This window comes from Bombus terrestris, chromosome 7 (genome assembly GCF_910591885.1).
Source record: "Bombus terrestris chromosome 7, iyBomTerr1.2, whole genome shotgun sequence".
NCBI classification, from domain to species: Eukaryota; Metazoa; Arthropoda; class Insecta; order Hymenoptera; family Apidae; genus Bombus; species Bombus terrestris.
Window position 1 is genome coordinate 1,413,056 of NC_063275.1, and position 13,004 is coordinate 1,426,059.

Genomic DNA, 13,004 nt, shown 5'->3' on the forward strand with positions numbered 1-13,004 from the left:
AATTCTAACTATTCCTCATCTACAGAATCAGGCTAGTAACCTAGCAACACCCTCGATACCACTTCAACCTGTTCGCCCAACACCTTGAGTTTCAATCCACCTTATCTTTGCTATCTACCTTACGCCTTACGTTGCTCGGCCAACTCGAATTCGGCTGAGAAGTCTCTCACACAAGAACACCAAAACAAAGAGGGGCACTCCGAAGACCAAGCTTTTGTTCGTCGGCCAATCCTTTACACGACCAATAAAATTTTAACTCAGTATCTTACTTTTACAAGTGATTTTGTTTGTTGATGTTAAAATAATCCAATAGCGAGAAATTAGTACAATCGAAATAAACGATAGATTAGATTTGTGAATTCTTTTGTTGAAAATTGCTACGAAGATTGAATGAAGATTAAAGAACGCTAATTTATTTCATGTTTTACAAGTGAACAAAATTTGGAGTAAATAGTAAATAGTCTATTGTTAAGTAATAGACATAATAAAATAAGAATGGAATAATAATCTTTTATTGAAAGAAATAACAAAAACTAATTGTAAATTTAGGATATTAGTTATAGAATAATTCGATTACAACGTACGTAATTCGACTTGCATGTGATACATTTTAAAATAGGAATACATTTTAAATAGGAACGCGTAATCCAAACTATCCAATTTCCAAGATATTAACGCGATCTATTTCAATATACAAACACTTTTTATGCAAGTGTAATTAAATTTTGGTGAAAGTGGTAAGATCTAAAGACAAACGGATGCAGCAGTTTGTTAGAAAACGGTGTCACGGGATGAATTGCACGTTTGCTATATCTGCGAGTAGACAAAGCAATTGAAACATTTAATTGAAATGTCGGGGAAATGTTCTACCAATCTTCGACGGCGAAACTTTGAACAGTTCCTACACACTCTATGTACTAGGAATTCGCGAGAAGTTGCGGTTATTTGGAAGTTAGGGAAATTTACGAACTAAAAGGTTTCTTGCCACGCGTTCGCAACAAACTTCGAAGGAAGACGTACTCCGTAACCGTATCGTTCAACCGAGAGAAGAACTTTATAAACATTATCGCTTCCGATAATGTGTTCTAGCTGACAGCGAAGCTACTTAGCAAATCTCTATCCTGTCTATCGACAAAACCTCATCTTAAACTCACCAGGAACCCTTTTAGTAAATAAGCGATTAAAAACGATAATTAAAATGTATACAACGTATACCATCTAATATCGAAGGATAAAATTTCTCTTTTCTTCTTAATGATATGAGAAAACGTTGTAGACCGAAAATAATTTTTATAAAGGAGCAAAAAGTTTCTTCTCGATGTACTTTCATCGTATATGAAAAGAGAAACGTTAATAAGATTAAGAATTATAACCTCAAAAATCAAAGATTAAAACACTAAAGAAGAAGAAACAATATCATAAAATGTTAGAAAAACAATTTTTTGTTACGATATTTGCTTTACTTTTTTATTTGTAATATTTGTTACAATACATATATATACATATTTTATTGTATGTATTTTATATTTATATTACATATAAATTGTAGGTTATAGATCAATTTTCTTATATCTCGTCTTATATCCCATCTTATATATACATATATATAGAAATTTTACTTTTTTATCTATGTAATAAAATATGGAGAAAATTCGGTGAAACACGTGTGAGTTACAGGAAAGATACTAACGATCGTCTAACGCCGCGAACAGTTTGCAATGTAAGTCATGACGGTTCTCGCGGTTTATTATAATGAGGCGGGCAGGGTAGCTTTACACGGTTCTCTGGCACTGAGCCTAGCAATAGAACTACTTTTCGTTTCGCGCCACTCTGTATTCCCCTCTCCCTAATCTTCGTCTTTGTTGCACACAGTCTGTACAGTGCGTACGAAATACATAAGTCGAAGTTAGTCTTTAACGATATCCTTATTTCGAAGTTAACAATGCGAAAGTTTGCTCCAAGCTCAGTAGAAAATTTTAAGGGTATTCTTAAGCAAACAACTAACGGAAGCCAAGCGAAATCCAAAAGAAAGTTATCCCTGTACCGTATACTGAACGCAAGTAGTCACCAAGTAAAACGTTATCATATTGTTTGAAATACGATGTCTTCCTTTACATTTTTCGAGCCACGGCGGATATAACGGAGTCTCGGTTTTCTTTTCATTCTCGATAGAAAACATTGGAATGGAGCGTATCAATGTTGGAAATAGCAATGGCGGCGTAGCAGACAGAAATAAAAATAAGGTTATCTACAATGGCTACAAAAAGTATTTCCACATACCTTTGTTTTCCAATAAAGCATCAATGCAATAATAAATATAGTGCTGTGCAAATACTTTTTGTCATCACTGTATATAAGGTTGTGTTAATCTTCAGAGAATATAACTCCTTCTGTATATGTTTTCGACCCATTGATCTAACGAGCACAAATTTTACAGTGTATAAAATATGCTATATGGACAGATGTTGAAAGACGTTTAGAACGCTAAATATATATGTATAAGAAACAAAAAAAATTCCTACAAACAGGTAATGTAGTTGTTTGTAACGAGGTTACGATTGAAGATTAATGTCCATAAAATATTGCTTTCCAACCGTAACTTCGTTGAATTAAATTCCGTTCAACAACTACGCTCCAAGTAACAAAGAAACGCGGAGAACGAAAGTTCCATAACTCGTACATTATTCGTAACATACCTGAGAAGTACAAACATGGAGAACCTGTTGCTTGTTGTAAGATGATCAAAGCCAACGTTAAGAGTCCCCATGGATCGCAAGCTCTTCCATAATCACGGTTCGTCACATTTTGTCATAAATACGTAACCAGTAATCCACTTTCACACTACGATACTCCTGACCGAGATTCGATTTTCGAAATAGAGATTCTCAAGATACGACGCGAACACGAAACACTGATATATACATGACACTTGCTACAAAATAGAAATTCCGTCATTTATGCCACCAATATGATGTGACTCTTAGAATCGCAAATATCGTCGTCATTATTGAGATAAGCGCTCGAAACAATTTATTGTAACGCTTCGTATCGTTTGAGAGAAAATAACGCGCGATATATTCCGGTTTAACGATAATACGTAAAAATATACGTGACGAGAAATGCGGAGCGAGAATCCGGTAAATGAAAACATATCGACTCACGGTGTGTAACTGGGTGGCGCTGGCGACGCGCAATTATGTATTGAAATTCGATACGTCGTCTATCGATCACGCGATTTCGATCGTTTAGAACCTAAAAATGCCGCGTAAATGACGAGGCACAAAATATTCCGCGTAGCTCATTAATCTCCGTACGTTCGCGCTGGAATGAATATTAATAAATCATCCTCTTTACATAACTGCCAGTAAAATTCCGGCACTAATAATTACGAGTACTTTATACATTGTTACTCTACCGTGTTTTAAATCGGCAATACATAGAAATATTCCAGTAGAAAAACTGGAAGGGTAGTTAATTACTAGTCTCGAAAAATGTGACTTATCATGATTAGCTAATAACCGTATAATTTCCGTAGGAACGGAAACGAAACGACACCTGGTTTGAATCGGAGAAAATTTCGGACAGACAACGAGGGTTCGTTACCGCATGGGATTCGTATTAGACGCAGGGTAATATCGTGACAATTTAAGGGGCGAGCGATTCCAAACGAATCCAATGTGGCACATTAATTAAACTTAAACTTAACTCGCTATTCGGTTGGAACGTACAGCTGCCAAAAGTATTACGAGAACTCTGACCGAGCAATCTAAATGCCCGCTGCCGTACAGGGAAAGCTTGATGCGCACAGACAGTAACTCAAATAGTATTAGTATTATACTAACACTCGCAAGTACTGCACAAGTATATGGACGTATACGTATATGTGTATACGGGTAGGTGTATGTACACGTACGCGAGAGTACGGTTCACGCATTATAGGTAGTGAACACTTGAGTTATAAGATTGCCATGGACACTTGCCAGGGTAATATCAAACTTCGAAGCTCCACCCACAACCATCCATGCGGTAGACGGACGCGTCTACATGTACACGTGTTATATGCACATGCATGTGCAAGACATACTCGTTGATCGTGATGGTAAGCTTCGTTATCACGCACGCCCACGTGTGAGCCTGATGCGTCGTGGCTTAACTCCTTTATGCTCCCCAACCTATCTCTCCCTCTCTTGGCTCCCTTCGCTACTACCTAGTCTCCCCATCAACACACTATCCTAATTATACGCTATTGATGACACGAATTAACGAACGGCCTTCCAAATAATTTATTATTATAGCAGACGATGCGTTTGCGTTTATTGGATACGTGTTAGCATTTCATCGAACTGATTATGTAATATGTATAATAATTACATGGAAATGTACAAAATTAATAAAAACACATTGTATATTCTATAAACTTCAGACATTTAACGAAATTTAGAATTGTATCGAATCAAGGCTTCGTCAAACTAAAATAACTTACTATTGACGACTAAATATGACATTAATTTCAATAGAATTAATATGAGGTTTAGTAATTGAAAATCTTTTTGCTAGTAACACATATCTAACGCAGCAATTCGTATCATTCGAATATCTGTAGGCTAGAACTCGAACTAAGTATCAGCAGGTCCCTCGAAAGAATTTGTATTTTGGCAATTACTCAAGGACTCGTCGAGTCAGACCTTCAGCCGAAGAGTCTGATTTCTCGTAATTCTCAAGTAGTCACCTCACGAAGAACGTCCCTTCCCCCGGTGAAGCGTAAATGAGATTGGAAGGAGGAAAAGGGCCGCCGAAGGAAACGCGTGATTACGATAATTCAATCGAGGATCTTCGTCGTGCTGTCGCATCGACAACAGGCACAGAAAGCCTCGTCGTCGATCTAAGGGGTGAACCTTAAAGGATAGTTTGCTTATTCCGGTCACAATGTGAGTCACCGTCGACTCCGTTCATCCCTCCTGCGTAGCTGCAACCATCGACGTGCTGACGCTAATGCATATTCAATGTTACACCCATGCCCGGAATATCCAGAACGACGTGCCGGCTGCTCCCTGGGAGACCCTACAGTTACATTCTTGTTTACGAGATGACTTTTCAAATGCTGTAATACCTCTAATACCTCTAATATCTCGGCTTTATTCGTGTACCTTCCTGTTTCGAGAGCTTATCGGTAAACGTAAACATCTTCCTAATAAATGACAAGATTCTTCAAATCATGTTGTAGAATAATATTTATCGCTTTATCAATTTTATTTTTTTTTCTCAACATTTTCATTTTTATTATTCCACTCTTATTTACGATTGTTCTGGCTCTTATCGTGCACACAAAAGATTCCATGGCAATTTTTCAATAGTATTACGTCCATGGGTCGGGTGATCGATTTCACCGAGCTGGATAAAACCATTCCTCAGCACATATTCTTTCACACGTACGTGCGTATACCTAGAATCCGGCTGCTTATACGCGGAACTCCTTAATATTTCTCGGCGGTCTCGCAGCGTGCCATATGAATTTTGTGCGAGCCCGATCCAAAGGAATAATAAGTTTCTATTCCAGCTTGTTCCGTGGAATTTCACGTCCGTGTTTCTACGGAATTGCACGCCCTACACCATCTCGTCCCGTTTCCCCAGCATTTGTCGTATTTTCCCACCGTTTTATATTTCCCACGGTTGAATTACTTTTCAGAATCGAGCTCATTTTTCCATCGAAGAAACGTTTTACACGCGATCGTATTCATCTCGCCTTTTTCCCCCGACGCATAACATCAACTCTATCTCCACATACGGATCTATCCGATGTATGTTCATCCTCGCAAAATTTCGTCCACGATTCCTAGCCTATCACGACGCGACTTGGTATCGTCAGGATGAATAGCGCAAATATCATGAACAGATAAATAAGAATCGCAATAAAATTCCAGAATGGAGAAGGTGTAGGGCCATTAACATCAACGTAGTTGCATCGTTAAATCGTAACTCGTGCCAAAACCTCTCCACCAACAATCGTGCTCGGTCAATACGTACATTAATATTCCATTCTTAAAGAAGAAAAACATGTTTTACTAGGTACTAATTAAAACGAACATTTCCACTCTAGTTATATCTGATTGAAATACTAAGATACTTTACCGAGATATTAAATGTTTCGAAATGAAATACTCTTCTTATACCCGTAATTCGAATCTCGAGATACAGCTAAAAGAACGAGAAAAGTATTTCAGGAAAAAAGTTTCAAACTCGATGTTATCGGGGATACTTTAGATGATGATCAATTCATTTGCTATCGCGTGCCTATAAGACATTCGAAAATTAAATGTAACTATATCTAAATGGAGAATCATCGCAGATCCCCGTTACGCTAAGGGCGGTTTGATCCTACGGCAGTGGCTCCATCACCCCGGAGAAAACCGACCCTTCCTTTTCCTTCGGATTGTTTCTCCGGTGGCTGGGTTATGTGCTTTAGGATAACGTTCCACGATCACGCGATGACTCTCCACCTTTTAACCCAGCACCTAAGTACGTTTTAGTTACCCCACGGTGAAAGCTACTCTTCCTTCTCTCATTCTCTCGTTTCGACCCTCTCCTTCTCCCTGTATCCTAATACCTTCGGCTCGTACATCTTCATTCGCTCCGCCGTTTCTTAAACACTTAGATTTTATCACCGAGTGCAACGTGTTCCAACAGCGAAACATCATTCGTGAAACGTTGGTCTAGCATCAAGCGAGGAACATTTCATTTCATATATCAAACGGAATCGCCGAATATCACGTAACGTTTCAGTCGAATTAAACATTAGATGCAAGATGAGATTATTTCAATTCTTTTAGACCGAATGTTGTTTAATCTTGCCAAAAAAAAAGTCCTCTTGAAGATCCCTTCGTAGTATTCTATTATTTGGTATTCTAATCTACGAAACAGTTTTCATTAAAACGGAATTACAATCAAAAATCGCGTTGTCATGCTCGCATCTCTCTAGAGAGTAGAACAACGTCGACAGCATCCCAGGCAAGCCGATATCTTTGACCTATAAATTATAATATGTAAATCGCGAGAGAGCAGAAACATCGAGGGGTCTCGGTGCGCGCGTTCGCGGTGGTAGATAGGTGGTCTGGCAATTACAGAGGCTTACTGTACATACAAATTGCTAGATACTCCCCGCTCTTCCGCCATTTCTCTCCGTCTCTCGCCTCGTCTCTTTCTCGTCGGTACCATTTACCATCCTCCTTCACGGTAGCAACGAAGGACAAACCCCCTGTGCAGAAGCCACGCAGGAGACGCAGTTATATGAAAGCAGCCACTAGAAGGGTATTACCAAAGTAAGAAGTCAGCTTGATGGCTTTGGTCGTAACTTGGTTTTTCGCTCCTATTCCTCTTCTCCTAATTCTCTTCTCCATAAACCTTTGTAGAGTATCCTTACCGTCGGAGGACCTCGCTGTCTTCTCCATAAACCTCTGTTAGAAAGCGCTTTAAAACGACACATTGGTAAACGCCGCGCATTTGCTTTCCCCTGCCAACTAAGAGGATTTGTTTTACGCGGTGAAACATAGCCGCCCGGAAGTACCTATTTCTTCAAACTTATAACCCTCGATAGAGGTCCGACAAGAGCGTGCAAACGACAGTCCGAGTTTCAAGTGTTCGTGCGTTCCACAGAGTAGGTAAGTAAAATAGACGTGGACACCTCGTTGGGATTCGGGTCAGCGGCGTGCAGTTGTTCCTGTTCTTTTGGCTAGCTACGGAGGCGAGACGAAGCCCAAAGCTTGGGAAGAGAAACTAACGGGACAAGGAGACAGCTGCAGAGGGTGAGGAGGTGGATGCCGGACAAATTATCCACCTTCCTCATCCCTTCTCAGCTTTCCAAACCATCCAGCTATCCAGCCATCCTGTAGGACTCCTACCCCGAAAACCCCACGCCCTAATAGTTGCCTATGGGGACGCGATGGGACTCCCGATGGACTGGACGAAATCTCGTGCATTGTGCAATCCAGCCTTTCTTCCCTTCACCCCTCCCTGTCCACCTCTCTTCTCTTTACCATCCCTCTCATCCTACCCGACTCCAAGGAGGGGAAGAGTATATTCCTTCCAATTTGCCAGGGTTGTGCATTCGACGGCAGATCGAAAGATATTGGGGGAAGGAATTTCCTTCCTCTTCTCTCCTTTCGCTTCTTTCTTCCTTCTTCCCCGTCTTCCCTGCTTCGTTCTTCTTAAACGTTCTATTCTATTTTTCCTTCCACGCCAATGAGCGCGAGGCTGATTTCTTATGGCCGTACACACAGGTGAATCGTTATTACCACCGGCGAACTCTTATTCCCTTAGTCTCAAACGAACCTTGGTAAACACAATGCCCTTAATGAGCCGAGTGGCTTCCTTAATTCCTAATAGCGTTCGTTTTTAAAAGAATTCGCTTTTAAAAGCGAATAGCCGTGGATAGAATCGTCGAGGACAAAAGATTGCGATCTTATCGGATTTCTTATCTTCCCTGCTTTGTATGAGGCTAGGAAACAGCAGATCGTGAGCAAAAAGGAAACAGACTTGCTGGCTGTGCTCGACGTAAACGATTTTCTTTATAGGTCGAATTAAGGCAAGTTTACGCGTCATGTGACAAAATCCCATTTTACGACAGGAGCTGACTCCCGTAAACCTGCTGTTGGTCAAATAATTCCTCGTGATATTGTAGTAGTAACCCTATAGAAGCACGATTTAGTGCGCGGATACACGCGTGACGTGATATCATTACCATACGCATAATTTTTATATTAGCCCGCGGCAGGATTATCGTTTTGTCCTGGAACGGCCATGTAACCGCGTAATAAAACCCCAGTTTCATGAATACGCGTGACACGAACCTGCGCCGGTGCCGCTTCTCCGCGAGACAATTTTATACGAGCCACGATTCGCTATTTACTCCGGCGATCCGCTTTATAACTTTAATGCCTGGCGATTGAAATTAAAATTACTCGTAATCGGACGATCACGCTTGGAGCAAGCGCGATAAGATCCAAGAGGTAGAACGGCTGGCTCGGGGGAAAACTTGCCAGTGGCGTACGAGTAAAGGCGTGGGTATCAAAAGAGATACAGAGAATGGGAAGAGGGCTGTGGACAAGAACGACCACGTCGTCCAAAACTCCACCGATGAAGCCAGGGAAATACAACGCGGGGACGATTGTAGAGCAGGCAACAAGAGGGATCATTTGAGGAAGATGTAACACGAGACCGTCTACTCGCTACGGCTCATAAAACTGCGCGTTTTATGCTGATGGCGCGCGTCTCGGAGACATTGGCACGAAGAAAAGCAGCGAAAGAGAGGAAGAGAGAACGGAAAGGGAGTAGATCTGGCCAAAGAAAAGTACTACAACAGCTAAGGTTGCCGCGCTAGCGTAGATCGAGGGGTGGCCAAGCAAGCGCGACCGACCAAGTGAAAAAACGATGTAGGCCGATGCTGCTCGTTCTCTTGAGATTATTTTGGCATGGGAGCCAAATGCGAACGGCAGGTACGTTATCCACGCGAGATTTTCTCCGTTTCCGCCATGACGAGAGAGAAAGAGCGAAACGATTCGATCGTTCCCTGATCGGTAGCCGATGTTCCTTGTGCGCTCGATTATGCTGGAACCGGTCGAAAGGGAAATACGTAGCTACGTGCCGTTGGATAGCGTCGTTTGGCTGGCAGCGAGCTTGCAATTTTAAAGCGGCTCGACCCTTCAAAAATCTCTTCTCTCGGCTCTGACGCTGGAAACGTCCGACCATGCACAACCACGAACTACTTACAGCCACTTTACCGTGGGAAATCGATAACGGATTCGCCGTTGCGCAAATTATCAGACTCGGTGAAATATTACACCGGTAGAAGAGACCGTATACACTGTGAAGGAAGACATCGACGGTGATGTTACGTGGCTTTCCCCCCGCCCCTTCCCCCACGAACCACATAATCACAAAGCGAAATTAATCATTTTAACGAGCCGCAACGGCACCCTAAAAAAAGGTGCTTTAATATCGCGCAGTCATCTCGCAGTCCTCGACGTTCAACGCGTTACGTTCTTATTTGGCAATGCGTTTTATTCCGCGCGTTAGCAAAAAGAAACAGGATTTCGCGGGGCTTTATTTCGGCCGTGGGAGTTAATTGCGATGTACCTGCGCACGGTGGAGGCATCAAAATACAAAAAGCAGAGCACCACCGTCCTAGCCGGGGCTAGGAAGAAATTAAGTGGATTAGTAGCTTAATGGCGAGATGGTGGTAAACTGAAATAAATATGGTGCTTACCTGAGAACTGGCTGAATGTAATTATCCGGCTAAGCACTTAGTAATTTCCAACAAGAGAAAAGAATGTGTAGGCATATGTACGTATATACACGTATAGGGTGTCTCAATAAATCCCTAATAAATTTATGCAACGTATTCTAAAAGATAGATAGAAAAAGGTAGAAAATGACCTATTAAGAGCTATTCGAAGTATTCAGTCGCAATTATAAGTTAAACTGTGCGACGTTCCTCGATTTCGTAGCTCCGTGTAGTCGATGATAATTAACCGTTAATCGTGATAATAATAATTGACGCTGAAGATAATAATTTATTTATTACCAAGCAACTATCGAGACATCCGGTATACACATACTATATACATAGAGGTATGGGTAGAAGAAAAAGGAAGCAGAAAGGGGAAAAAGTTAAAAGTTATCGAGTATCTGAATCTCGTTACAGACCAATACGGATACTCCTAGGCAATTATTTTTTATCCTCTCTTTCTGGCTGATTCCCTTTCCGAATACAATTGAATACGATCGCCGGCGGGAAAAGTAAATTCGCGATAGGGAAAGGAAATGAGCAGCAGAAGAGGCTCGCGAACCGAAACCGAGGAGGGCACAAAAGAAACGAGGGTGAGCCGTTAAAAGTTGAAAACGCGTTTGCGCGCAACTGTTTCATTGTAATAGCCGAAGTTCTTGGTCGCTTCGCGTTACCTTTATTATTTTATATTTCGTGGCACCACGGCACGGACAGATAACAGAAATTATACGCGCGTTTTCAAAGTGAAACAACCGTTAGCGGAGCAACACGAAACTTTAATTCGCGACGATACCGACTCGCGAAGATGAAATCGAGCGAATATCTTCAGTCGGGGTACCTAATTTCAAAGGGATTCATGTTCCAGCCTAATTTCTTCGACCGGACAAAGATACGAATCCACCGTCTGGCATCGAGAAATTCCGAAAATTTCGCGGCAAGTATCCCCCGACTCTCGGGAAATTAAGCCACTAATGAGACCAGTCACAAATGAATCGACGTTGAGCCTTCCGTTCCGCCTATAATTACTTCTTTTAGTCCAGTTACCGTCTTTTTTAAAACTTGGAACTCGTTAAGGTAATGCTGCCTGCCACAGCACAGCGAATTGTTACCGAGAAATAGTTCCACTCTTGGAGAATTATTTATGCGGCCACGACGTTATCGAGTTGAATATTTACGAGCTGAAATGCTGAGATTAATTGGAACATCAATTAATAAATTACATCGATATTCAGCAATGCTCAACACATCTATTCAAATTTAGATGTAAATTTCAGGCGAAATGTTTAATTGGATATAAATCAATCGACGTAGGACGTTAAACGATATAGAATTATATTAACATACAGAACCAGGATTCTCTTTGTCTTTTCTTCATTACGCGTGTTCTTCTAATTTTATGCTTTGATATTTTATATTTAGAATTGTATCGATATATATAACATTTAATATAATTTACCATTTCTTGGGGATTTATACATATGGGTGATACAGAATTGCGTATTAGCAACGTCATCGAACGTCAACCATACGCGTTTCTACCAGTTGGTTAGGCGGTCACGTTGCTACTCCTCCGACATCCACCTAACACGCACAAGTGCGTTCGACGCACGTGTTACGGACTGGCCGCGAGGTACACGCATGCACGATCGTATATAATATAGTGGATCTGCGTCCTCTGTAACGTAATCAGGGCTGACACAATTAATCACTGGACCATCCAACCCTGCCGAACCATTAGCGATCGAGACACTTGGTTTCACAGGGGGCATGGGTTACGCATCTCCATGCCTGAAAATGCATTGTATTGGTATGCAAAATACAGATACATAGTGGTACAGACGACACACAAATGCACTTACGCTAACATTATGGCAAAAAAACGAAAGAAAAATGAGAAGCAAATTAACAAGTTAAGAATCAGTTGGAAATATAAACCGACGAAATACGTTTAAATTTCTGATTTATTGAAAATACATTAGACGAATTCGTTGGAGTTTATAAGAATCTTTCGTTATTTTATACAAATATCATGTACAAAGGTTCTTCCCTTCTGATATATATGAAAAGCAGCCAGGTGACTCATCGAAAGTCCACGAGCTTCCTCGCCTACAATTAACGTCTGACTGGCTCGAAATTTTCGAGCCGCAACATCGATTGCTCCCTAACCGGAGGAGCGATGCTCGTTAGACCGTTTTCGTCGAATTTCACCCCGCAATGCGGGCCCGTGATTAATTGGCGGCATTGTTTCTCGTTAGTTTATTATATGATGAAGCGACTCGTCTATCGACCTCCATCAACGGCTGATTGACTCCGATATCGCGGAAATCTAGTTCAGAAACGCGTCGCTGCCCTCGCGGATCATATTAAACGGAACGCAGAGCACGATGCTGGGAGCACGGTCGATCGATGAGCAAAAGGGGAATCGCAGACATCGTGGCAGCGAGTAGCAGGCTTGATTAACTTCACTCGGTCGGGCAAGTTGAAAAACCTTCGATACGATCTTTATCGTGTACCGTAAAGAACTACTACCACCGGTAATTAATTATACAGAAGAGGAAGTTCACCCAAGTTTCCTCATTTTTTCCATGAAAAGATCTCTTTCTTACTCCCTCTCTATTTATCTTTCTCCCTTCTTTCTATCAAGTTGGAACACGATCGTTACTTTTAATAGAGCTACCAGGGACCAACAACTAACTCTCGATATGAACTGATCACGACGCACGCG

At 41.3% G+C, this 13,004-nt stretch overlaps 1 long non-coding RNA gene across 5 annotated transcripts in view; it reads right to left on the reverse strand.

Moving 5' to 3' along the window:
- LOC100650155 overlaps nucleotides 1-3,713 on the reverse strand; it is a 133,302-nt gene extending 129,589 nt beyond the window's left edge. For 2 of the 5 annotated variants that reach the window (XR_007224506.1, XR_007224504.1), the window contains exon 1: nucleotides 2,697-3,710. This is a non-coding gene — a long non-coding RNA (uncharacterized LOC100650155). Of the gene's footprint in view, nucleotides 1-2,696 lie in introns of all 5 variants that reach the window. The other 3 variants (XR_007224508.1, XR_007224503.1, XR_007224507.1) reach the window with 3 other exon arrangements.
- Nucleotides 3,714-13,004: the final 9,291 nt, after the last annotated feature.